This window comes from Heteronotia binoei, chromosome 21, assembly GCF_032191835.1.
Source record: "Heteronotia binoei isolate CCM8104 ecotype False Entrance Well chromosome 21, APGP_CSIRO_Hbin_v1, whole genome shotgun sequence".
Taxonomy (NCBI): domain Eukaryota; kingdom Metazoa; phylum Chordata; class Lepidosauria; order Squamata; family Gekkonidae; genus Heteronotia; species Heteronotia binoei.
This window is the reverse complement of record NC_083243.1, coordinates 183870409-183893496: the sequence shown is the minus strand read 5'-3', so window position 1 is coordinate 183893496 and position 23088 is coordinate 183870409. Positions and strand designations below refer to the sequence as shown.

The window sequence follows — 23088 nt, the reverse complement described above, 5'->3', positions numbered from 1 at the left end:
CAATTGGATTACTGATACAGTTTCTCCTTTATAGACCTACTGGGAAAATTAAAAACTGATATGTCTCCAGGTCCTGGTGGCTTACACCCAAGAGTTCTTAAGGAACTCAGATGTGAGATCATTGATAGACTGACCTGTATATGTAACCTTTCACTTTCATTGAACTATCCGTTATGACTTCAAATCTTTTTCCCACTCATTCTCAGCAAGTTCAGACCCCATTACCTTGTACTTGAAGCTCAGATTTTTTTTGTCCCAGTGTACACCTTACATCACTTTACACTTACCAACACAAAACTTCATTTGCCACAATGATGTCCACTCACCCAGGTTGTGAAAGGTCTCTAGAAACTCCTCACAGTCAGCCTTAGTTTTCACCGTGCTGAATAATTTGGAGTCATCTGCAAACCTGGCCACTACACAACGCACCCCTAATTCCAGATCATTTATGAATAAAGTAAATAGTACCTGTCCCAACACCAATCCTGGTGAGATGCCACTGGCTATTCCCCCACACTGTGAGAACTGTCCATTGATTCCTATTCTTTGCTTCCTGTTACTTAGCCAGTTTTTAATCTATAAAACCATCCTCTTATCCCAATACTGCTAAATTTACTCAGGAGTCTTTGGTGAGGTACCTTATCTAAAGCCTTTTGAAAGTCCAGGTATATAATGTCTACTGGATCACCGTTGTCTACATGCTTGTTCACTTTCACTGGAGAGCCAGTTTGGTGTGGTGGTTAAGTGTGCGGACTCTTATCTGGGAGAACCGGGTTTGATTCCCCACTCCTCCACTTGCACCTGCTGGGATGGCCTTGGGTCAGCCATAGCTCTGGCAGAGGTTGTCCTTGAAAGGGCAGCTGCTGTGACAGCCCTCTCAGCCCCACCCACTCACAGGGTGTCTGTTGTGGGGGAGGAAGGTAAAGGAGATTGTGAGCCGCTCTGAGACTCTTCGGAGTGGAGGGCGGGATATAAATCCAATATCTTCATCTACCTCACAGGGTGTCTGTTGTGGGGGAGGGAGGGAAAGGAGATTGTGAGCCGCTCTGAGACTCTTCGGAGTGGAGGGCGGGATATAAATCCAATATCTTCATCTACCTCACAGGGTGTCTGTTGTGGGGGAGGGAGGGAAAGGAGATTGTGAGCCGCTCTGAGACTCTTCGGAGTGGAGGGCGGGATATAAATCCAATATCTTCATCTACCTCACAGGGTGTCTGTTGTGGGGGAGGAAGGGAAAGGAGATCGTGAGCCGCTCTGAGACTCTTCGGAGTGGAGGGCGGGATATAAATCCAATATCTTCTTCATCTTCTTCTTTCTCAAAGAACTCCAAAAGGTTGTTGAGGCATGACTTCCCTTTGCAGTGATTTTCCCTCCGCAGGCTCTGTCCTATTTCCCTAAGAATTCTACCTTTGATTACAATTTATACCAATTTGCCTGGGTTAGATGGTATGCTGATTGGCCTGCAATTTCCTGGTTCCCTTCTGGATTCCTTTTTAAAAATTGATATCACATTTGCTAATCTCCAGTCTTCTGGTACAGCAGTTGAATTTAGTGATAGGTTACATATATGTGTGTATGCCATCAGGACGTGGAGACATAGTGGTTTTTAATTTCCCCAAGTGGTCTAGAGTTTCATTTCTGGACAGCTCAGTTTGGCTCATCTATTCAGACTCCCTTCCTGAAAATAAGGGCTGTGGCATGGGTACATACCCCACACTTTCCACAACAAACGCAAAAGTAAAAAAAAAGTCATTGAACTTCTTCTTCTTCCTTTATTCCATTATCATCCAAAGGCCTCACTGCCTTTCTGTCTGTTTTCCTGCTCTGGATATATTTTAAAAATGTTTATTATTTGAAATAATACAATTGGGGGTGGGGGGGTTTACAGGTGGAAATACGTTCCAGTGGGGAAAGGATGATGAAAGAAAGTGACTAGGTATAATAACAATGATAAAGAAAACAATTGCAAGTATCTAAGAACAAAACAACATAAATGGTCAGTTATTTCTGTGCACATCTCTTAAAATGAAGATTCTAAGAATGCAACGGATGAACACACTAAACTTTTAGGCAGCATATATTTCTGTTGGCAAAGTTGCTAGAAAGGCTTTTAAACTGTTGCTGCTGTTGCTGCGTTTAATTTAAAATAGATAGTGTTGTTTTTATCTTGCTTTACTACTATTTTAGACTCTGTTGTTGGGTAGCCTGAGGACTCTACAAAGCTATATTTGGGGGGATGTAAATCTTAATGCAATTAAATATTCCAGAATATATTATCTCTGAGTTTAGTAACCATAGTTAAAAAAGAAACAGTTTAGATGGAAGGAATTTAATGAGTATAGATCATTTGCAATGTTTACCCTGTAAATCTGTAGCTTTCAATAAGAACAATGTATGATTACCTTGTGATTGTCTTACGTAGTGCTTTAATGCGTAGGATTATGCTGCTGTTCTGTCTGAATGGCAGCTTGCTTGTAAGAACATAACATCCTCATTCCTATTGGCAGCATAGTTATCACAGTAACAGCACACAACCTGATTAAAGTGTAGATACAGGTTTATGCAGGAACTAATACACTTGATAGCAGGGGTAGAAAGGTTTTCTTAAAAGGCAATACTTTGGGTTTCTTTAAACCCATGAGCACTGAACGGTCAAAATTATCCGTTGCTATCGGTTGTGTACAGAGTGGTAAACTGCAGTACTGCTGTTCAAGCTTTGCTCACGACCCAAGTTCAATCCCATCAGAAGTTGGGTTCAGGTAGCCGGCTCAAGGTTGACTCAGCCTTCCATCTTTCCGAGGTTGGTAAAATGAGTCCCCAGCTTGCTGGAGGTAAAGTGTAGATGACTGGGGAAGGCAATGGCAAAGGCAAACCACCCCATAAAAAGTCTGCCATGAAAACATCGTCATTTGACGTCACCCCAGAGTTGGAAGCGACTGGTGCTTGCACAGGGGACTACCTTTACCTTTTATGGATTGAGTCGGTTTGAGCTGTCACATTTCTGAAGCTCCTTTGCAAAAGTTTCAGTCCTCCTGCTGTTGCCCAGAAGGATTGCGAAAGATGCGTGATGCTTCAAGATGGCGGAAAGCTTTAAATTACCATGGGAAGCAAGTGTGTCAAGAATTTTCTTGCACTAATATTGGCTGTCTACAACTATGCATGCTACCTGCAAATATCCAGAGGCTTTTTTTTTGCCTTTTTATTGCTATTTGCCAACACAGTTGTCAGCTCAGTGATCCGCAGACACTGCCTGTTATCTTTCCCTGCCACCCTTGCCTTCTCTTGCATGCTTTTCTGTACTTTAACAGTGGCTTATTTTTCATCACTAACCTCATTACTCTCTTTGCCCCAGGGAGTTAGACAAGACTCCTACCTGCCACTAAGATAAATCTGCTTGCATCACTCAGGTTTTGATTGTAAGCTTTCGCACTCATTTTTCCTCCTTGTTCCATCTACAGAAATACCAGTATGTGATGAAGCAAGATGTGCTTTAAATTCACCATCTGTAAAAAAAATAAATAACTGCCATCTATGTATTGTCCTTGAGAAGGTTTACTGCTTTGGTTAAGTAATTTGCTGCATTTCCATTGACCATATTTTCAAATATAATCTCTGATCCAGTGTTTAATGGCATGTTTTCATCATTTATACATGATGCAGGTGGTTTGTAAAACGGAGCTGATTGCAGCTCTAAGTTCCCTGTTTGGTACACCAGGCTCCCTGATGACCAAACTTGTCTAATGTACATTTAAAAAAAAAAAGATTTTTTCATTCACACTTTCAAGTTTTGGGAGTAGACTTAAAATAAGCATTTCCACAAAGTGTGTTGTATTCCTACAAAGTGATTTTACATAGAGAAAAATGAAAAAGCTGCTGAACCTTTCCTGTGTCTACAACTTTTCCTCTGAACGTTCCCCTCTATTTATAGCCAGGTTTACTTTTAGTTTCATAGTCAAACTAGGAAAGCAGATGAGGGAGTGAGGAGTGGTCAGGGTTATGACTTGGCTTTAAGAATTACAGCTACATAGCTCATTGGAATTGGGTTTAAAAACAGGTCAGCGAACTCTGACCCTTTTTGCCATGTATGCACTCTTACATCCATACTTCTAAAACTTCATCCAGCCATGACAACTCTAATTCATTTTTTGCTAGGTTTTCTTTTTAAAGTTTTGTAATTTTAATCTAGTCCCGTGTTTGTTGTAAACCTCTTGTATGAATAAATGAAAACGCATCTGAAGCAGCCATGGATGGAGTTGTTTCAAGGGCAAAGAAAGTTCCTAAATATTAGCAACCAAAAATACTTTTCAATCTATGCAAATTTCACTTTGCTTTTTTTTTTTTTTAATTTTTGCCATACATTGGTGTTCATCATTTGATAACTAAAAAAATAAAACAAAATGCCCATGTGAAAAGACCATCATGGATCCAACGCCACAGAATTTTCACCTAACATGCATGATTGCTTTCAGTGTGTCAGTTCCCACATTCAGTTGCTGCTCATTGACGTCTCCGCAAGCCCGCTGCTTCGCAGCGTGGCTGAGGGGACGTTTTGCCTCCCTTCGGAGGGAGAGCGGCAACATCGGCGCCTTCCTAGGCGCGTTTCTGAAGGGGCGGGGCTTCAGCGCTGTTGCTGAAGCCCCGCTCGTTGCTGGGACAGTCTTCCCGGCGTTGTCGGCCCACCCACCCGCCCTGTCTGTTATGCAGGCTTTTTGCTGGTCGCTTCCGTTTGGAGGGGCCGGGTAGGAATTTTTTCACTCCCCGGCTTTTTGGCTGGTGGCTGGAGGGTGTTTTTTGCCTACCCTGAGGAATTGGCTTTGGGTTGGTGCTCTGGTAGAGTTTGGTCACTTTTAGGGCAGGTTCTACGGGGTTTATGGCACCAGGCGGCCTGGGGAGGACCGGTTAGCCTCCCCCTTTTGGGGAGTTAGGGGTCTGTCAGGATCTACCTTTGGTGTGGCCCGAGGTATGTGAATGCAGACTGTCCTGGAGACTCGATTGGATGGGTGCCTTTCGCTGAGACTCGCGTCTGGTGTTTGGGCCCTCCGGTGCGAGCCTCCCTGCTGGGTCTGCCTAGCGGGAGCTGTGGGTCACAGCTCCGGCTGGGGGGCCGGGTCTCTCGCCCGCTGAAAAAGGCGGGGGAGCGGTCTGAGGAGAACCCTGGCCCTGACCTGGCCGCAGTTCAGTTGCCCTTGCCATTGTTGTTAATTTTAATAAAAGTGGCCCATAGTTTCACCAATCCAATTGTGTCCGTCTCTTTATTCCGACTTGGGGGGCAATGAGTTTTGAGAAATCAAGTGATTCTGTGACTCTGTCTATAGAAATGTTTCTTTCGACTCAAACATGTGTTTGAGGATTATCTCTGTACTTATTTGTTACTCACTGGACATTTTGTCAGGGCTTTAAATTCCCCTATCAGTTTCTTTCTGGCACAGTGCATTTCCTATAACACAAACCAGCGGTTTCGTTCCCTTGCGGCATCAGCACACATTAATGGCTTCTCTCTTATTCACCTTTGCTTCTTCTATAAATGAATAGCTTGGGAGAAGAAAAAAAATTACTCCCTATCCAGACTGTCATTTGTTCAATATGCAGCTACATGAATAATTTACATGCCACATTAACTGTTAGGTAAGACTGATACTCTTGATCAGATGTTCACTGTAGAACAATAAAAAAAAAAATGCTGTGAATTCTGAAGAAAATGTATCTCCCAGGTTGTACCCTGTTAATATTAACAAGCTCCTTGAACGAATAGCACAGAACCAATATACTTCCAAATGACCTACTGGCAAGCCCAGCTACACCCTCTGCTATCCCTTTCCCCTCTGAAAATGGGGAAAGGGTGGAAGTCTTGGAGATTTCAGACCTTACTACAGTAGAAAGAGGAGGGACTATTTCTCTTTGGTTTCAGTACTACTTTTCAACTCCTTTGGACGAGGTAAGCAAGAGACAAGGAAAAGTCTAGAAACGTTAATGAAAAGAAGACTTAAATATCAAACCTGTTTTTTTGATATTTAACTGGGTACAGGTTCAGCCTACAGGCTTGCAAAAAGGTTGCCAATACACTAAGAAATGCAACTGGGATGATCAGAATAATTTTTGCCATTTGGCCATTTGTGAGGATAACGACCATTAAGGCCATTTCACCCACAACTCATTTTTAAGGCTGTGCACCCAATGCAGACCAGTAGATGGGTTTTGCAAAAGGCGATAAGATGCAGAGCTCATAGATCCACCAGATTCTCTGGAATTTAACCTAGGACCATTCTGGCATCAGAGGCTTTTATTCCCCAATTGTCTACCCATATTCTACCTTCATAGGTCAATAAACACAACAGTTTCAAAGAAATTTATCAATGGATCCACTGGTATAATTTTCTTTAAATCCTACTCCTGATGTATACCCACTGGAATAGCTACAAAATCCCCATGCACAGATGGAGGGTAATGCTACAAGGATAAGGAAAAGCAATAGAAGGTAGATGGATTCCTTTGTTTGTTTAGAGATTTACCCAGCCCCACGAAGATGGTGTAACAAAATGGGTTGGATTCAACAAAGTGACACTTTTCAGGATCATTTTGAAGAAGAAGAAGATATTGGATTTATATCCCGCTGTCCACTCCGAAGAGTCTCAGAGCGGCTCACAATCTCCTTTACCTTCCTCCCCCACAACAGACACCCTGTAAGGTGGGTGGGGCTGGAGAGGGCTCTCACAGCAGCTGCCCTTTCAAGGACAACCTCTGCCAGGGCTACGGCTGACCCAAGGCCATGCTAGCAGGTGCAAGTGGAGGGGCGGGGAATCAAACCCGGTTCTCCCAGATAAGAGTCCGCACACTTAACCACTACACCAAACTGGCTCACACTTAACCACTACACCAAACTGGCTCACACTTAACCACTACACCAAACCACTACACCAAACTTTTGTGTTGCAGTATGAAAATTAGATGAGCAGGTTGAACTCCACAGAGAGAAATCTTTCTGTGCTCAAAAATGCTTTGTTATGCCCACATGCATAACATTTTTAAAAAGAGTCCTGTTTAAACGAATGGAGAGTTCCAGACGGCTGGCTCCTTCTCTTCTGTCATGGTGGACATGCAAAGTTACTATGGACCCATGTTTTAGTAATTTAGACACTATATACTCAAGTTTTTATCCTGCTCTGATCCTAGAAGCTCTTCACTAAAGTTTGAAACTGGAATGTCATGCATGCCAACCCTGTGTGGTTTTATACAGAAAGTATTACAGCTCTACACAGGACTCCCTATGATACAGAATAATATTGTTAGGATTGTTCCATACTTAGAGTATTGAAGGAAGAAATAAGCCATTTCATGGACTAGTCCCTGAAATGGAGAAGACCATTATGGACTTCTGCTAGAACATTTAATAGTTAGACATTTAGAGAGTATCACTTCAGCCCTGCTTTAATGCTGAAAATGTGGCTGTGAGCATTTGATGCAGCCCTTGTTTGTTTGTTTGTTTATTTATTTCATTTCTGTGGATTTATATTCCGCCCTTTCCCCTAAGGGCTCAGGGCAGATTCCAGCATATTAAACAGTTAAAAACCAACAATAGATAAACAGTTAAACAATTAAAACATTAAAAATTGAAGACAGTTGAGCCATTAGCTCAGATTTAACTTAAGTTAAGGCAGTGTGGGTAAGATAGACATTTAATTTAGGTGTCTGAAAGATGCCAACTATATCAGCCTGATTTCCTCCAGTCCAGATGGTAGTCAGTCAGTGTTGGGAGGCCAGTTTGATGGTATAGCTAGATAAGGACGCCTGCCCACCCCAGCCAAAGGCCTGGCGGAACAGCTCCGTCATACAGGCCTTCTGGAATGGTAACAGATGCAGAAGGACCCGGACCTCTGAAGGGAGCTGATCCCACCAGGTCAGGGCCAGGGCCGAAAAAGCCCTGGCCCTGGTCGAAGCAAGGTGGACATCCTTTGGGCCAGGGATGGTCAGAAGATGTTGGGTGGCTGAACGTAACAACCTCCGGGGCTCGTATGTGGAGACGCGGTCCCTCAGGTATGCTGGTTAGATGGCATAGCTCATCACAATCACTAAACAGGGGAGGGACGGTGGCTCAGTGGCAGAGCATCTGCTTTGTAAGCAGAAGGTCCCAGGTTCAATCCCCGGCATCTCCAAAAAAGGGTCCAGGCAAATAGGTGTGAAAAACCTCAGCTTGAGACCCTGGAGAGCCGCTGCCAGTCTGAGAAGACAATACTGACTTTGATGGACCAAAAAGGTCTGATTCAGTATAATGCAGCTTCATATGTTCAACTATGGAGTTGGCTGACAATTGTGACCGGGATGCCAGGTCTACCTTTCATGTGTAATCTTGTCCATTTCCTAGCAAAGAATGATAGTTTTGGGACTGTTTTGGCTCCTTTTTTGGTCTACCAGGGAAATCAAACACCCTGAGAGATAGGGTGCTTTCACATGGTGACTGTTTGCAAGTGGATTTTGCTATTCGTGCATAGTAAAATCCAGTTGCAAACCACATTTAGTATGTATGAATGCACCTGTAGACAGCTGGAGGAGCCCTGGAGTTTGTATCAGAAGGAATCAGCTGCTGTCCTTGTAACCTTTAGGCCATGAGTGAGAGGGGAGAGAGTTGCTGCAAGCTCTCCAATGTAGCCAGTTGTCTCCTGGGTAAGCGACAGTATCTGTGAATACCTTCTTGCATGGCAGATGTGGAGATATCTTCAGTGCACTACTATTTAGTTGGTGGTGGAGAATTACTAAAGACATAACCCTCTACAGAGGCCATTACATGTTTGAAATAGATCTGTATGGAAAGAGTGGACACCACTGCAGCGGTCCTGTCCATGCACAATGCTCAGGTTGTGATTGTATAATCTGTGTTCTTAGGCTGAGAAATTGGTATCCTGGAGCAGAGAAATGGAACCTATGCATGCACATTTGTGTGTGTGTAGACTCCATGTTCAGAAGCCTGTCATCACGCATAGGTGGAGGACAGAGCCTCTGCCCTTATACACATTCAGCCTCTTTGCATATTGATTTCAATATAATGTAATCTGGAGAAGGCTAGCCATGAATACACATGAAGCTGCCTTACATTGGTCCACCAATGTCAGCCAGTTGTCTCCTGGGTAAGCAACAGTATCTGTGAATACCTTCTTGAATGGCAGATGTGGAGATGTCTTCAGTGCACTGCTATCCAGTTGGTGGTCTACACAGACTGGCAGCAGCAGCTCTCTCCATGGTCTCAGGCTTTCACGTCACCTACTGTCTGCTTGTTTTATCTGGAGATACTGGGAATTGAACTGGGGAAATTCCGCATGCAAAGTAGAGGCTCTTCCACTCAGTCACAATCCCTCTCATTGTAAATGTTGCTACAGCCTCTACTGTTGCTACAATAGTTTTATTCTTTTAACAACAACAACAAAATCTTTGCTTGACCAAAATGACCATACCCTTTTTGCTCATCTTACAGAAAAACAATACCAAGAGCCAGTTTGGTGTAGTGGTTAAGCGTGCGGACTCTTATCTAGGAGAACCGGGTTTGATTCCCCACTCCTCCGCTTGCACCTGCTGACCTTGGGTCAGCCATAGCTCTGGCAGAGGTTGTCCTTGAAAGGGCAGCTGCTGTGAGAGTCCTCTCAGCTGCACCCACCTCACAGGGTGTCTGTTGTGGGGGAGGAAGGTAAAGGAGATTGTGAGCCGCTCTGTGACTCTTCGGAGTGGAGGGCGGGATATAAATCCAATATCTTCATTTACCTCACAGGGTGTCTGTTGTGGGGGAGGAAGGTAAAGGAGATTGTGAGCCGCTCTGAGACTCTTGAGTGGAGGGCGGGATATAAATCGAATATCTTCATTTACCTCACAGGGTGTCTGTTTTGGGGGAGGAAGGTAAAGGAGATAGTGAGCCGCTCTGAGACTCTTGAGTGGAGGGCGGGATATAAATCCAATGTCTTCTTCCTTCTTCTTCTTTATCCTGGCTATGCACAGAGCAATTCTTTGCAAGTGTGGCTTTGCAGCAAGTTTGTTCAATCCATTTTAAGCTCTGTCGTGAGGAGGGCTGACAGAGTACAATGGCTGAAACATGGCCCCTCTGCTGATTAATATGTGTCTGTTACGGTACGGATTCTAAAATGAATGGCACATAAAATGATTGATCCTGCTGAAAGACCCAAATGTTTTTTTTGTTTTGTTTTTTACCTTCACCTCAAGCTCTATTAGCAATGTGGAAAATTGAAAAGCGCTCTCAGAAAGGAAGTAGAACAAAAGGGAAACGACAGCTTAAGGGCCGTCAAGGAAAGACGGTCTGATGAATGATAATGAGCTCAGGCCAAAGAGGGAACTACACTTTGGGGAATTTAATGAAATCTGTGCTGACACAGCATGTGCCACAACAAACTTCCTGGGAAGCATGCCTGTGTGTAAGGAGGAACAGAGGTCATGACATTTTTCTCTTTCTTTGTACAAGAGGTTGGTGATAGCAGTCGCAGTCATTTTATACCAAGATCTTTTTTTAAAAAAAAAATCAAACCTAAATTGGAACGTTTATGCCCCACAAGAGATTATATCCAGTTAGAGTCACTTTCTTCCATGGACTTACAACCAATTAGAGGCTTTTTATTAGATGAACTGCTTCATTTTAATGTACTAATCAATAGAGCTTCTGACAGCAATAAATATTGCCATATTCCCAACATGCAAGACAGAGTGGAGGATAATTAATAAGAGCAACATTCTCTCAACCAAATGCTACAGACAAATCATTTTTGATTGGGTAAAGTCATTAGCCTGCAGTGGGGGAAACAGGCTGAAGAACCAGAAGTGGGGAGAAGTGGGAATAGGAACGGAGAAGTGGGATGGAGATGGCGGAGAATACATGACTGTAGATTTGCTCTTACCTAGTGATTTTACACAGGGCAGTATTCTGTATGATAAAGAAAGCCAGCAGTTCTAAGCACCCGTACAGCTGCCCCTCATTAAAGTGAATGGGGAGGCTCAGAAGCTTTATAAGCATGTTCATTGGACCACACAAAGGCTCTAGTATTTCAATTAAATTCCTTTTGATGTTGCACCTCTCTTGAGTTGGAGAGAATTTTAGCCTCTACTCTTAGGGCTGCCAAGCCCCTGGGCCGGGCAAAGTTTCTCCCACCCTGGAGGTTCCCAACATGTCAGCCCACATTGGGCTGGTGGGGGGAACCTCCCCTGACATCGCCGGCATGGTGACATCACCCAAAAGTGACATCATTGTGCCAGTGACGCCATGTGCTAGCTGTTCTAGGCATTTCTGGGAAAACTCTATGGTTTTCCCAGATGCTCTAGCAATTTGGGAGGGAAAAACTCTATTGTACCTATTGTACCATAGAGTTTTCCCTCCCAAATCTCTAGAGCATCCAGAAAAACCATAGAGTTTTTCTGAAAACACCTAGATCGGCAGGCGCACAGTGTCGCCGGTGCGATGACGTCACTTCTGGGTGACATCATCACACCGGCGACATTGGGGGAGGCCGCGGGGGACTTGGCAACCCTATCTACCCCTCTTCTTCTTCTCAATACTGAACTGTAAGAAAGTACAGTCCTAACAGTTACACCCTTCTTTGTCCTTTGAATGGAGCTTCGTGGTGCAGAGTCCAAGCTCTGCTTCCAACCTGAGTTCAATCCTGGAGGAAGCTGGGTTCAGGTAGCTGGCTCCAGGTTGACTCAGCCTTCCATCCTTCTGAGGTTGGTAAAATGAGTACCCAGCTTGCTGGAGATAAAGTGCAGATGACTGGGGAAGGCAATGGCAAACCACCCCATAAAAAGTTTGCCAAGAAAACATTAGGATGTGACTTTACCCCATGGCTTGTTAACAACTTGGTGCTTGCACAGGGGACTACCTTAACTTTAATTTTTATGTCCTTTAAAATCAACGTATTTAGAAGGTGCCACCTTGGTTTAGGATTGCACTGCAACTGATTAATGACATGGAAGAGTACTTTCCTACTTTGGAGATGGACTTTGATTAATATAGCACAGGACTGTAATCCATCTGAGGATTTTTTTAAAATTTTTTTGAGGATTTCATTGTTCATTTTGGGGAAATAATAGCAATGCTGTCCAAATCCTTTTTACCGAGTTCAGAAAATAAATGTCTCTAGTTCATAAAACTAGGTTCCATTACAAGCAGGTTTTTTTTTTTTTTTGTGCAGGAATGCACAGGAACATTTGGGGATCATTTGGGGAGGGACGGTGGCTCTGTGGTAGAGCATCTGCTTGGGAAGCAGAAGGTCCCAGGTTCAATCCCTAACATCTCCAAAAAAGGGTCCAGGCAAATAGGTGTGAAAAACCTCAGCTTGAGACTCTGGAGAGCCGCTGCCAGTCTGAGAAGACAATACTGACTTTGATGGACCAAAGGTCTGATTCAGTATAAGGCAGCTTCATATGTTCATATGTTCATGTTCAGGAACACAGTTCTGGCTGGCTTGGCGTCGGAGGTGTGACCTAATATGCAAATAAGTTTCTCTTGGGCTTTTTCTCCCCCCCCCCCCCAAAAAAAGCCCTGATTACAAGTTTCTACAACTCTTTCTCTGGATTAGATCGCTAAACTTCTGAGCACATGCAGGTCAGCACTAATGTCTCCCAGGATGACAGTAAGACATCAGGAGCCTTGTAACTACATACTCTAGGGTTTCTTGTACCTGGGACATTGTCATAAGTATACCTGGCAGCACTCCAGATGCAAGAAGCCCTAGAGCATATAGGGTTGCCAACCTTCAGGTGGTGGCTGTAGATCTCCTGTGATTACAATTGATCTCCAAGGGACGGAACAGTTCTGGAGAAATTGGCTGTTTTGGAAGGTGGATTGAAGTCCTTTCCCTTCTCAAATGCTTCCTTCCTTAGGTTCTACCTCAAAATCTCCAGGTATTTCCCAACTTGGAGATGGCAACCCAACTGATATCCCTACAGAGTACTAAGTTGTTTTGAAAATCTGTCTGGGCACTCTGGGACAATGCTTTTTCATCATTCTGGGTGACAGGATAAATTAAGCCCTTACAGAGTGGCATGGCAATCGCTGCTATTGCTACTACCATTGTTAACACCAGACATGATGTGGATGGATGGTTCTGGAAGGGAGGGACAAGGCAGAGTTCAGTGATTTGCAGGGCCAGTCAGAGGGGGTGGGCAGGAGGTCATTTGGTCTCAGCCTCAAGCTCGAAAGGGGGTTCAGGTTAGTAACATTTGTTTGTTTATTAGCTATTGACAAATGTTGCAGCTTGTTTGTATGCACATCTTGTGCCATCACTTTAAATGTTTAGGGGCCTCAAAAGCAGGGCCAACTTATCCATTAGGCACAGTGCCTAGGGCATATTCCAAAAAGTTGGGGCCATAACCAAAAGGCCAACTCACTTTTCTGTTCAATGGGAAGAAACAATTTTAGCGATTGCTTGCTTTTTTTAAGAGTTCCTTCCCTACCACCTTCTTGTAAGGTGACAGTAGATTGACTCACAGAAGCATCTATGTTTAGACAAATGTAAACTTTAAGTTAACTGAAACATAGCTGATTGCTCTCAGCCTGGGGAAATATTACTAATTAAGCTGTGAGATATTAGCTGTAAAAACGCACAATTTTTATTCCATACAATGAAGCCACCAAATCCAAATCCTAGCAATGGCTGCTTATGATGGAGATGGCTGGGTTTTCAAGAGATGCTATAAATTGTGCTGGATTCAATATTGGCTGAGCGGAATGTTTGGTACAAATGAGGATGAAAACGACTCTAACGTTAACAGAAATTGCACCATTTGAGAGATGTTTCAGGGAGGTAGGGAGTATAACTATTTGCTGCGGAGTTTATATTATTGTTGGCTGAATGTCCTACCAGTAATTTGTGTGTGTTTGTAGGACACCCAAAGGCCCACTTCATGCATTACATTTGCGTGGTATAAAATGTTTAAGTGTACACAGAAAACACTGAAGTGTGAATTCAGTAAATGTGCAGGGAGCTATGAATGGTGGCCAGGGCTGGATCTAGGGGGGGTGGGCAGAGGGGGGTCCTTGCCCTGGGTGCTGACGTGGGGGGGCAGCAAATTGGGTATGGAGTTCATTGTATTCTATGGAACCATAAAATAGAATGGCCCATAAGGGGGTGCCATTTTTTGATTTTGCCCCCCCCCCCTCAAAAACATGTCGATCCGGTCCTGACGGTGGCAGCTCCTTGTTCATGCATTTATTTGCTCACTACTTATAAACTGACATACAGTGAAAAAAATATCCCCATGAGAATTGAACGTAATTATTTAATGGAAGTAAAATGGCTTAAATATTCATGGGCATGGGCTCTTAGTTTTGGAGAGGCCCTAATTCCTGTTGCGCTGAAGAGACCGAAGCTTAACTGGTGCATATGAGGGAGGGGGAGATTGAAGGATGTCAGAATTCCACAAGCACCCCCCAATTTTGAAAATTCAGATCATCTGAACGCTGTAAACAAGACTGCACTCGTCTTTTTGACCATCCACCATGCTCTTGGGCACATAGGTCCAATTTATCATTCTTAAAACCTGCATACCAAATATTATTCCCACCACACAGCTCAATCCACATAATTCCAGTTCAACTGCATACCACTTAGAATGAAGGTGTCAGTAGCCCAGGAAAAAAAAGTTTTTTTAAACTACGTTTCTCAAAATGCTGAGCGTAGCCACATATTATAGCTCAAGGTATGGGGGAGCAGGGAAGGAATGCCTCAACGTTTTAGAGATTCAACAGATGCTTTGCCTAAGATTCATGGCATAGTTTGTTATCTGCAACAATATCCTTCCTTGTTTTAATGTCTGGGGAGGGATGGTTCTTGACCAAACCTACTTTTACAAGCGTCCTCCTGAAGATCAATAGCAAGTTCTAAAATTATAGAAGCTACAGAAAATAAACGGAAAGGGGGGAATCTACCGTTACTTTTAATATGCAATTAGGTACGTGTAAATGAATATAAACTTTAGTATACCAGGTATAATCCTTGGAGAACAGGTGAGGTACCAGAAAATTGGAGGTTGGCAAATGTCTCCATCTTCAAGAAGGGGAAAAGGGAGGATCCAGGTAACTACTGACCTGTCAGCTTGATGTATATATCTGGAAAAGTTTTGGAACAAATCATTAAACAATCAGTTCTTGAGCATTTAGGAAAGATGGCTGTGATTACTAAGAGCCAGCATGGGTTTCTCAAGAACAAGTCATGTCAGACTAACCTGATCTCCTTTTTTGAGAAAGTTGCTACCTTGCTAGATCAGGTGGGGATGTTGTAGACATAGTTTATCTTGATTTCAGTAAGGCTTTTGATAAAGTTCTACATACTATTCTTGTCAACAAGTTGGTAAAATGTTGTGATTCTGTTACTGTTATATGTTGATGGACAGCCATCTGGACACTGCCCCAGACCTTCTGACCAGGGCATTAGAAGCTGTGGCGGGATGGTTGCAGTTAAACCAGCTGAAGCTTAATCCAACTAAAATGGAGGTCCTGTACCTGGGTTGGGGAGGAGTAGGATCGGGCATCCGACTTCCCACCCTAGATGGCGCCCCTTTGGTGCCAGCTCAAAAGGTGAGGAGTTTGGGGGTGATACTGGATGCCTCCCTGTCCATGGAGGCCCAGGTCACAGCAGTTGCGCAATCTGCCTTCTTCCATCTTTGGCAGGTCAAACAGCTGGTGCCTTATCTGACATCCCAGGACCTAACTACAGTGATCCATGCAACGGTCACTTCCAGGTTGGACTACTGTAACTCGCTGTACGCAGGCTTGCCCTTGAGACTGATCCGGAAACTTTAGCTGGTGCAAAATGTGACAGCAAGGCTCCTAACCGGATTGTCTGTACGGGCAAGCAGTCAGCCAATGTTGCGCTCATTGCACTGGTTACCAGTTGAGTACCGGATATGCTTCAGGGTTTTAGTATTGACATTTAAAGCCTTATGTGGCCTGGGACCGACATACCTGCGGGATAGCCTCTCCCCATATGACCCCCAAAGGTTGCTACGATCTGCCAACCAACATCTTCTGGTTATCCCTGGCCCAAAGGACGTCCATCTTGCCTCGACCAGGGCCAGGGGCTTTTCGGCCCTGGCCCCATACTGGTGGAATCAGCTCCCTGTGGAGATACAGACCCTACCAGACTTGTTACCTTTCCATAGGGCCTGTAAGATGGAGCTGTTCCGCCAGGCGTTTGATTGAGTCAAGCGGGCGTCCTTTTCCTTATGGCCTACACCATCGGCTATCCTCCCCCACAGTGGGCTGTCATCTGAACTATTTATTCGGACCATTGATTATACTCCAACCTGCACTGTGAACCCACCCGCCTTTGTTATACAGAACTGTGTTGTATTGTTGTTTTAATGGTAATGTATTGGTTTTGTTGGTTTTATTGTATGTGACTGGTTTTATCTGGATGTAATCCGCCCTGAGTCCATCCGGAAAAGGGTGGAAAATGAATTAACCAAAATAAATAAATAAATACTGTTAGGAGAATCTGTGGCTGGGTCCTGACTGGCCGTTTAAACTGACATAGGGACAGCTCACAGATGGATTAAAAATCAAGTCCAAACATGCATATCTGCCTCCCATCTGGTACTGTCCTCACCCCATCCTCTGGCATCTCTGAGGCAACTCAAAAAACTACCACTTATAAAGTGGTAGCAAATTCTTTTAGCCATTTGCCATCTGCTTTTCCTGATGTCTGAATGCAGGAGCATGCAAAAGAGGCGGATTGGTGGTGTAAATTTGCCAGTCTGCTCTAGGTGCTCATTGGTATTCTAAACCATGAAATATGTATGGGGGAAAAAAAATAAACCCGAACTGTGCAAAGGGGATGGAGCACAACAGCCACACCAAAGTACCTCCAGCATGCGAAATGGGTGACTTGCACGGGAGCGTCTGATCAGGATTCAGCCGCTCCATTTTGAACTGGCCCGATTTGAGATGCTTCTGGTGCACCTGAAGCTGGCAGTCTGGACACAGCCTGTAACTAGTTGACAGATCGTACCCAAAAACTACTTGTGAATGGTTTCCCATCCTCTTGGAAAGGAGTGACAAGTGGAGTGCCTCAGGGATTTGTCCTGGGACCTGTTTTGTTCAACATCTTTATAAATTATGTGGATGAAGGAATAGAGGGAATGCTTATTAAATTTGCAGATGATACTAAATTGGGAGGCGTCATAAATACAGTAGAAGACAGTCAGGATACAGGATGGCAGGCTGGAAAACTGGGCTAAAACAAATAAAATGAATTTTAATGAGGATAAATGTGAAGTTCTACATTTAGGTAGGAAAAACCAAATGCATAATTATAGAATGGGGGAGACTTGCCTTGGCAGTCGTATGTGCAAAAAAGGTCTAGGGGTCTTAGTGGGCAGTACACTGAACATGAGTCAGCAGTGTAATGAGGTAGCTAAAAAAGGCAAATTCAATTTTAGGCTGTAACAACAGATGTAGCGTCCAGATCACATAAAGTAATGGTATCACTTTGCTCTGGCTAGACTTCACCTAGAATATTGTGTTCTGTTTGGGGCACCACAATTTAAAAAGGATATAGACAAGCTGGAATACGTCCAGAGGAGGGCAACAAAGATGGTGAGGAGTCTGGAGACCATGTCCTTTGAGGAAAGGCTGAAGGAGCTGGGTATGTTTAGCCTGAAGAGGACATGATTAAGAGGTGATATAAATACCATCTTCAAGTACTTGAAGGGCTGTCATATAGAAGACGGTGCAGAATTGTTTTCTGTTGCCCCAGAAGGTTGGATCAAAACCAATGGGTTGAAATTAGATCAAGAGAGTTTCTGACTAAACTTTAGGAAGAACTTCCTGACAGTTAGAGTGGTTCCTCAGTGGAATAGGCTTCCTTAGAAGGTGGTGGGCTCTCCTTCCTTGGAGGTTTTTAAACAGAGGCTAGATGGCCCTCTGATAGCAATGCTGATTCTGTGAATTCTGTGAATTAGGCAGATCATGAGAAGGAGGGCAGGAACGGTTGCATCAGTGCTTAGGTCTTGTGGGCCCTTCTTACACATCCAGGGAAATGCTGGTTGCCATTTTGGGGTCAGTCAGAATTTTTTTCTCCAGGCCAGGTTGGCAAGGGGTCCTGGAGGGTTTTTTTTGCACCTTCTGGGTATGGAACAGGGATATATGTGTGTGGGGAGGTATTTATGAATTTCCTGCATTGTGCAGGGAGTTGCACTAGATGTCCCTGGAAGTCCCTTCCAACCATATGATTCTGTGATAGGTATGTATCATATTTAGGGATGTGCACAAACTGGAAAAATGTGGTTTCTGTTGGTTTATGGCTGACCCACAAAACAAACTGAATTCAACTGGGAAGTTTGTTCATGTACTGAGTCAGTTCATGGTTTGTGACCCCACAAACCCTGATGAAAGGGACTGCAGTCCCTTTAAACCCATTTTCTGTTACCTGTGAAAGCTCAGAGTCCCTTTAAATCCCTGCTTTCTGCTCTATCCATGAACCACCACAAATTGCTTTCAAAATTTGTGGAAGTTTATGATAGTAGACCCGTCCCAAACTTTGGTTTGCAAACCACGAACAAGGCAAAATTTGCAATGAATTTTGCTTCATGGCTCAGTTGATGCCCATCCCTAATTATAGGTGCTCTGTGAGCACCATTTGTACCTATGTAACGTTTCTTCTGCTTTTCTGAAACAATCACAAGCACAACAAAGACCTTCAAGCATTAACTCCAGTGTTAGGATGTAACTTCAAGAGCATGGGGTGGGAAGGATGAGACCTCCCTGCTGAATGTTATTTTATCAGTTTGGAGTTTCTCATCAGGACAAATGGATATTGTTGTATATTTCTTAAGCCTTTCCCTGATACAGAATTATTTCCCCCAATTAAATTCTGGCAGTCACGATATAGTGTGGCTCACTACGACTGAATCTGAATGGACTGCCAGGAATTGTATCATTTCATCTTTCATTATCTAAATGTTTTAAATAATGTTCCCCTATTTTGATTCTTTTTATTATTCATTTTGTGTAACCTGCCAAAACGATGGACTTTAAAAATAAGCATGATAAGCTCTCCAACAGGTATTAGTCTCTCTCTCTCTCTCACACACACACACACGCGCTCACACACTTCTTTTACTATATCACATGCATATGTAAGTATATTACAATGATTGCATGTTGTACACATTGGCAGTTGTGCACATGTACATCTGATGCACATAGTCTATGGAAAGCAGTCCATTCACACATATCAGACATAGAATCTCATTTATGACTTCTATGATGTTTTTGGGGAAATATCTCTGCTTGCTGGGGCTGACTCTCCCTAAGACATGCTTACTACCTCTAAGAATTCTTAAAAGTAAATCTGTTTATGCCAAATTGAGATGTCGGCAGTCAGTCTGTTGATTATGACAGGAGTAGGTTCATAAAGTTCACTGGGTGATCTTATATGCTCATTTATTGGAGTGAGGAAAATGTATGCTACATCTCAAGAGTCCTGCTCACAAGTAAAAGCCTGGTCTATCAGAACCAATAGTATTCTCATGCCTCCTTTAAAACTGGAGCTGGCACAAAATTGTACCCCAGCCTAATAAACTGGAAATTTCTTTCTCAGGGGTTATATGTCTGATCCAAGAAAAAAAATCCCCACCATATTTCAGAATGATAGGTACACAGTCAGAAATAAAAGAAATCTGTTTTACAGCCAACTGAATGTTTGCCCCCCAAGGTCGGAATGAAGAGTCAGACACAATGCATTGGAATAAAATTTGGGCCACTTTATTAATTAACAGCATAAACAGCAAGGGGACCCCACCAGCAGCCTGGCCAGGGATAGGGGTCACCGCGACCGCTCCCCTGCCATTAACGGGCAAGAGACCCAGCCCCCCAGCCAGAGCAGAGCAACTCAGCTCCCTCCAGGCAGGCCCAGCAGGGAGGCCCACACCAGAGGGCCCAAACCCAGACGCACGTCTCGACGGAAAGGCACCCTCTAGCCGAGCCTCCTGGACAGTCTGCAATCTCCAAACCCGGGTCTCCAAACCCCAAGGTTGATCATGCCAGACCCCAAATTCCCCAAAAGGGGGATGCTTTGCAGTCCTCCCCTAGCCTCATAGTGCACTAAACCCCCAAAACCTGCCAACTAAAGTGACCACCTATTTAAAGGCACCTTCCCTAAGCCAATTCCACAATCCACTGCACTGCTATGCAGAGTAGGCAAAAAACACACCCCAGCAACAGCCAATCAGCCGAGGCGTAAAGAATTCCTACCCGGCTCCTCAAATGAGGCAACCAGCGAAGCCTACATAACAGACAGGGCGGGTGGGAGGGCCGATCGGCAAAGGACTGCTGGGGGAAAGGTGGAGCTAGCCGTTAAAGCGGCTAGCCCCACCCCCCACATTGCGCACCCAAATGGGCGAGCTCTGACTCCTCCCTCCCAGGGAGGCAAAACAGCCGACGCAGCCTAGCAGCTACGCTGCAGGCTCACGATTCTAATATGTCACTATAGTATCTCTTGTCTATTTGCACTCCCATTTCCCTTTTAGAGATTCTTTTTTTGTAAAAAAAAAGATTTTTAGATATTTTTTTAGATTCGCTTTACATTGATGACTGAGGGGAATGCTTCTTCTTTATGGTGATGATTGGCTGAAGGTTTCTTCTTTCCTTTGATGAATAATTGAATCTTTCTCAATTATTTTGGTGATTCATGGAACACTTCCTTTATGGACGAAGGAAATGTCAAATCATTAAAACGTTTCCTCATGTTTTATAGTAATTGATGCTTCAAGGTGCTTTGGTGTCCACTTTTCGGCACAATTTAGGTTTTTTTTAATTGCATATAAAAAACCAGGAACTGTCTCCTCTCGTGAGTGATGCACTACAGCATCTGAAATAATATTCAGGTTGGGTAGAATTTAAAGAAGTTATAACCAGAAACATGTTTTCCATTGAAACCCATGGCAAAAAAAAAAAAAAAAAGGACAGTTAAGTTGATTAATGTCTATGTTCATTTGATTTTGTCTTTCAAAACTAATTGGATTGGGGGGAGCAGTTCATTTGGTTTGAAATGAACACACATCCCTAACATATGCCAGTTGGGGTCCATTCAAAGAAAAGTGAGATGCAATCGAATTAAAGGGGGGAATTACAATAATAACATCGTCTCAGTGCAACTGACTGAATGGATTCAGTCCTGGGCCTCACATCATCTTATGGCTTGCTGGTCCTGCTATAAGATGAAAGGAAGACTTTGTGTGTATCAGAAAGCTGCTGTTAACAGACCCCACTGCTGCGACTCTCGTGTATTTTAAAGTCTTTCTTCATTCAATTTCCTTGCTTGCCATTGCCCTCAGCTATAACTTCAGAGAATGGGGAGTTTCATTGGGATTCCCCCTGGGCAGATTTGGTTAATTCATAAAAGCCCAAAGCCCAGCTATTGCTAGATGTTTCTCCTTGTGATGCTTCAGCAGGTTTATGGGGCTGTTCAAATGAAAGGTTCATCAGGGACCTCATCCATCTCACCCAGCACTGGTGAAATGGAAGCAAGAATTACAAGGACAACAGGGCATTCTTTCACTTGGGAGAAATCAACGCAAGTGTCATTAAGACCCACTCACCATCCTCATTAAGTGGAGGAGAAACCAGATGGTCATATATTCCTGAAATGGTGAGCAAGTATCAATAACTTTTTTTCACTCATGAAAAGCAGCTCTGAAGAGAAATTCCCATTTTCACTGAAGCAACTGTGATTGGATTTTTCTAAATGCAGAAGAACGACAGAAGGAAGAGGAAGAGGTGATTGGATTTATACCCCACCCTTCACTCAAAGTGGTATATAATCTCCTTTCTCTTCCTGTCCCCATAACGAACACTCTGTGGGTGCATTCACACTACACTACACTAATGGGTTTTCTGTCTGGATTTTTGCAATCCTTACACAATAGAAATAGAAAATGCATTTGTGTAGTGTGAATGCACCCTGTGAGGTAGGTGGGGCTGAGAGAGCTCTGAGAGAACAGCTCTGCGGGAACTTGTGACTGACCCAAGGGCACACCGCCAGCTGCATGTGAAGGCGTAGGGAATCAAACCCAGTTCACCCAAATTAGAGTCCATGCTCCTAACCACTATGCCAAACTTGCTCCACTACACCATACCAAAATGAACGCACCAACTGCTTGCTGAACTCACTTGAGTTCTAACATCAGTAATTCTCTTCTTGGCCCAAAGGGAATCAATCTCCCCATGTCAAATTGATTCATGACTTTTCCCCATGAAGTCATAGGTGATCCTATAGAGTTTTCAAGCCAAGAGATGAACAGAGGTGGTTTGCCCCTGCCTGCTTCTGCTTATCAACTCTGGGATCCTCTGGTAGTCTCCCATCCAAATACTAACTAGGGTTGACCTTGCTGAGCTTCCAAGATCTGATGAGGTCAAGATACCCTGGACTGTCCATTTTATCCCTTAGAGAAAGTTATTTTTTTTTTTAAGTGTCACATCCATGCTTGATGGATTGGCAGTCCTGCCTGAGCGGAGTCCTGAAAGAAGCATGGCTCACTTGCTTGAGCTAGCTGGACTTTGTTTTAGGGGCCAGTTTTTGTCTTCTCTGAAAAGTAGTGCGCCCAAAGACATTACCGACAATCATCAGCTTTCCTTTAATGAATGACAAGAATATCTTCTTGGAGCATAGGTTGGACCTAGTGTTACTCTGGCATTCAGAATTCTAAGGGTACCATTGAATTATTTGCAGAAACATATAATGTAAGGGGAGGAGTCAACATGAGGTATTCGGCCAGCTTTCTCAATGGTCGTTTTCGCACTCACCTCCAGCCGGTGCGACCCCCCTCTTCACCGCGCAGGATCTGTGCGGATTTCGCACTAAATGCCGCGGAGCAGCCTTTTGCGCCGGAAACTCCCGTCGCAAAAGCCGCTCAAACGTAAATCGCCAAAAAGCAGTTTGGCGTTTGCGCGGCTTTTGTGACGGGAGTTATGTGTATTATGTGATATGTGTATTAGGGATATACAAAATCTGTGATTTTTTTTCCCTGTGGTTTTATCCATTTTGTCCTGCTCTTGGGTGTTGGACATTTACCTTGCTGTGGGGTGGGGGACCTGCAATGGGACTT

General features: G+C 43.8%; 1 protein-coding gene and 1 non-coding gene across 2 annotated transcripts in view; both read left to right on the top strand.

Annotated features, from left to right (window-relative positions):
* CNTNAP5 (contactin associated protein family member 5) overlaps positions 1 to 23088 on the top strand; it is a 705383-nt gene that overhangs the window by 51563 nt on the left and 630732 nt on the right. The window lies entirely within an intron of this gene.
* On the top strand, positions 8084 to 8150 carry TRNAT-UGU (transfer RNA threonine (anticodon UGU)). The gene has a single exon. It is a non-coding gene; the product is annotated as a tRNA-Thr (tRNA).